Genomic DNA, 5,144 nt, shown 5'->3' on the forward strand with positions numbered 1-5,144 from the left:
GGGTTTCTCTGTGTAGCCCTGGCTGTCCTGGAACTCACTTTGTAGACCAGGCTGGCCTCGAACTCAGAAATCGGCCTGCCTCTGCCTCCCGAGTGCTGGGATTAAAGGTGTGCATGCATCACCACGCCCCGCTATCAGAAGCACTTTCTTTATAGGACTCAGGGAAGGACCCAGGTAGCAAGTCCTGAGCGCTGAGCTGAGACACCTACCCAACCCATCTGCTCCTGGCTCACAGTATACCAACATGTGGAGCCTTCAGATGACCCTACCTATATCTCTGCTGCTTTCGAGGGCTGGTGGGAACCCCACAGGACAGAGCCACTTCATGGTAAGAATGTGTACTTACACAAGTTGGCACACACAGCTACACAGTGAGCTCGTGACAGAGTTGGATTCGTGAGCGTCTAGTGATGAGGAAGGACCATGCTGGGAACACATTTGCTCACTGGGCTCCCCCTGTGAGTGATTTGCTGTATTCTGAAGCTCGAGGTTCAGGAGACAGTGCTCAGAGATAGAGCACCTGCCTAGAGTCCCCCAGTGAGATACTGATGGCATGACTTAGTGCTGGGGCACTTACCTAGGGATGTAGGCTACTACTGGTGATGAGCTGGGGGCGTGGCTCAGTGGTAGAGCACCTGCCTAGAATTCTCCAGTGATGGGCTGAGGGTGTGGTTCAGCTGTTGAGCGCTTACCCAGTTTGGGTAAGGCTCTGGGTTCCAGCCCAGAATCAAAGGAAAAGGAAAAAAGTTCAATTGCAAACGTGTTTAAATCTGAGGTCTTGAACACGGTAGGCAAGCATGCTCTCATGGAGCTACCTCTCAGCCCTGCCAGTGTGGCTTGGACCAAATCTTTATATAAGAACCAAGAACATAGGAAAACACAATGCACAGGGCAAGCGGCCTTTGAATGATCATGAAAGAGGACCATCGTGAGAACTGTCTAGAGATGCTGCCCAATCATCTTTCAGGCAGATCTAATGAAGAGTGAGTACCAGAGAGCCACTCCCTTTGGCCTGAGGTCACACACTAAAAGCTGGACTTGGCTGAAAAGTCTTGGCCGGGACTCTTGGACCGATTTCCATCTTTTGACATACCCGTGTCACACGGAACCTTTGCCTGTGGCAGTCACGCCTGTAGCTTCCAACCAGTTGAGCTAATTAAGTAACCTGCTTGGTCAGATGCTGTGGGAGATGTGCAGGTGATTTTTCTCCAGAGATACCTCAGAGGCATCTTTGTGAGTGAGATTGCATCCCCTCTGCGGGGGTGTTGCCTCTAGAGCAATGGAGCAGAAGCGGGGGCGGGGATGGTGAAGGGATGAAGGAGTGGGTGCTGGCAGGTGAAGGGTGGTAAGGGGTTCCAAGCTGGTGGGCTTCATTCCTGGTGTTCCATCTGTACCCTGCTACCAGCTGCACTGCCAGCTTGTCTGTGGGGGGAGTGTGTGGCAACCGAGATTGGGGAAACAAGAGGCTCTGTATGTTTACATAGCTTTCCCTTCACCCACCAAGCAGTGTGTCGAAAGTTTGGCTGGAGACTGGAGAGATGGCTTTCAAGAAAGTGCTTTGCATACCAGCATGAAGACCTGAGCTTTGTCCCCAGAACTTATGTGAAATCCCCAGCAATGCTGTCTCACGCTTGTAACCCCAGCACTGGGGAGGCAGAGACAGGAGGACCCCGTTTACTGACTAGCCCAGTCCAGTCCAGTGGGCTCCCAGATGGATGGTACCTGTGGAACAACACCTGAGGTTGATTTCTGGCCCCCACACATGCACCTGCACACAAATGTGCTCACCCATGTGAGCCCATATACATGTACTCACTCAAAGAAAGCCTGGCTCAAGGCTCTAGCAGACCAGATGAGCCATGTGCTAGCATCTCAAACCCAGGAGGGGTTTGAGAGTCAGGTGTATGGTCACACCTCATGTAAGGTAGGAGCGGATGCTGCCTTTGGCCTCTGCAAGGGCCGCTGGCTTGTCTTTGACACCTTCTCCTGAGGGTCCTGAGCTCGTGGGCTCCTGACTCCCCCAGGGTCCTCTTCAGAACCTCAGGTCCAAACTCCACAGTCCATTTGTTTGTTTAATTTTCGAGACAGTATCTCATGTAGCCCAAGCAGGCATCCAATTTTTGTAGCCAAGGATAACCTTGCACTTTAGATCCTCTTGCCCCTACCTGCCACATGCTGAGATTACAAGCTTGCAGGACAGCCCTGCCCAGTTTATGGGGTACTAATTTGGAACCTAAGGCCTTATGTGTTCTAGGCAAGCACTCTACCAAATGAGCTACAATCCCAGCCCACATCCTTCTTAAGATGGGATTGGTAGAGCCTGCAAGATCGTCTAGGAGAGGTGGCCAGCATGTCTGACAGCAGTGCTCTGGATCGAAGCTGTCCAAATACATTTGTCTTGTCCCCTCGCATGCTGCCAGCCCGGAGACAAGACTAACCCTTCTTGACAGAATCAGTCCAACCCTGTCCTCTGAGCGGAGCCCAAGGTGGGCAGAGTTTGGCTGGGGCCAGCTGCGTGCTCTGCCCGTGATAGCTGGGGGTAGTGATATGACTTGTTGAGGCAGATGATCAGGGCCCAGTCTAGAGGACTAAGAAGGAACCCGGAGAAGCTGAGACACGCTCTGTTTCCATCTTGCAAACTAGACAATAGTCAAAAGAACAGGGTGACAGGCTCCCCTCAATGCAGTCTGAGTGTGTGTGTGAATGTGTGCGTTAGTCTGTGTGTGAATGTGTGTGTGTCTGTGTGTATGTGTGTCTCTGTGTGTGAGTGTCCGTGTGGATGTGTGTCTCTCTGTGTGACTGTCTGTGCATGCGTATGTGTGTGGTTGTGTGTCTAAGTGTGTGTGTGTGTGTGTGTGTGTCTGTGTGTGCATATGTATGCGTGTATAAGTGTCTGTGTGTGTCTTTGTGTGTGAATGTCTGTGTGTGAATGTGTGAAAGTGTCTGTCTGTGTGTCTGAGTATCTGTGTGTGAATGTGTGTGCATATGTATGTGTGTGAATGTGTGTGTAAGTGTCTGTGTATAAGTTAATGTGTGTATCTGTGTGTGTATCTATATGTGTGTATGTTGACTGGAACAAATCAGTCTACTCTGTTGCAGATGTTATCCACTTTAGCACAACCAATTGTGTACAGAACACAGTAATTAATGACTACACTACTGCTCTATGTATTTGGTGTATTACATATTTAATTATTAGTTTTGAGTGTGTACCTACTTGTATGAAAACTTTATTCCAGTAAGGTGGCTTAGCAGACAAAGATGCTGTCAAGCCTCACAGCCAGAGTGTGACAAAAGTTAAGGAGCTGAGCTGTATGGGAGTGAATTTGGGGTGAAGCAGCTGTGTGTGTGTGTGTGTGTGTGTGTGTGTGTGTGTCAGGTGAAGCAGCTATGTGTGTGTGTGTTTGTGTGTGTGTGTGTATGGCAGGTGAAGCAGGTGTGTGTGTGTGTGTGTGTGTGTGTGTGTATGTGTCAGATGCAGCAGCTGGGTGGGTGGGAGTGACACAAGCTATTCTTAATGCTGTGTAGCAGCACAAAGGCCCAGATGCTGGCTTGCAGAGCAGCCTGTGTTCACAGAGATGGACAGGCCTGTGTAGCTGCTGCTATACTGTGAGTCCCATTGCCAGGGGAAAACTGACTCTGGTCAAGGTCTCCTGCCCAAGCCCAACTGTGACTGCCAGGCAAGGTTTTGCTACCTAAGCCTTTGAATTCAATCAATCCATCCATCTATCTATCTATCTATCTATCTATCTATCTATCTATCTATCTATCTATCTATCAATCATCTGTCTATCTATCTATCCATCATCTATCTATTTATCATTTATTGAGACAGAGTCTCAAATAGCACAGGTTAGTATAGAAATAAGTTTGTAGCCAAGGGTGACTGAATTTCTGATCCTCCTGCCTCCAACTCCCAAGTACTGAGATTACAGGTGTGCACTACCATTTTCAGCTTGGTCAGTACAGGTGCCTGTTGCTAAGGTTCATTACCTGAATGTGATTCCAGGAACCCACATGGTGGAAGGAGGGATCCGATACAAGTTGTCCTATGCTGTGGCACAAATCCTCCCACCAAATAAATGATAGATGTAAATAATTTGAAAAGCCAGGCATACTGGTACATGTGTGTATTCTCAGTGCTGTGAGGTAGAGACGAGTGGATCCCTGGGGGGTTCTGGCCAGATATCCGAGCTACTTGGTGAGTTCCAGGCCCATGAAAGACCATGTCTCAAAGAAAAGGCCAACCACGCTCACTTATACACACAAGCTGCATGACTTTGGAGAGGATGCTCAACCTTTCTGAGCATCAGTTTTCACATCTGCAAAATGGGGCCAGCTGTGTATATATCTGGAGATATTGTTTTAGGAATTCTAAAAAACAAACAAACAAACAAACAAACAACCTGACATGGCCCACAGGGCTACAGAGATGTCACTGCCACCCTGTCCTGTCAAGCCTGTTATGATTTTGAATAGAGGTCTGAGATTTAAATTTCTTGGTTTGTCCTACTCTGGGTGGGGCCTCCCTTATGCCTAGTACCCACTGTGGGCTGGTGCTTGGTGTGGGTGGCAGGGCCCCCTGCCTGGCTCCCTTCTGGTCCCAGAGCTCATCAGTATAGTTTTGTTGTTGTTGTTGTTGTTTGGGTTTTTTTTTTTTTTTGACTAAAGGTCCCTTCATGAATCATATTACCAGAGGCCTGGCAGGGAGCCTTTGGAATCTCACCAGTTTCCCCACTAATGAGGCCCCTGTGTGGTGCAGGATCCTCCAAAATGCAGCTCCTGATTCCCATGGCATCTGTGGCCCCTTCCCCCTTTGTCTGTCTGGAAACACCTCAGGCCTTCTCATTTTAAGTAATTTTAAATTACAATTGTTTCTAAATGTGTGGGAAAGGAAGCACGCATGACGTGCACTGCACAACACGTAGGGGTCAGATGACATTCTTCTATGGTCACATTTCCACCATGTGGGTTCCTGGGAGCAAGTCAAGTGTCAGGCTTGGTGGCACAGGTCATCTTGCTGGCCCCTGGCTTCTCATATTTTACTAGCCTGCAGAGGATTCCTATGCCTGTACAGGTGTCCTCTGAGTCTCAAAAGCATTTTCCTCCCTCCCTCCCTCCCTCCCTCCCTCCCTCCCTCCCTC

Source organism: Mus pahari, chromosome 5, assembly GCF_900095145.1.
Source record: "Mus pahari chromosome 5, PAHARI_EIJ_v1.1, whole genome shotgun sequence".
Lineage (NCBI taxonomy): Eukaryota > Metazoa > Chordata > Mammalia > Rodentia > Muridae > Mus > Mus pahari.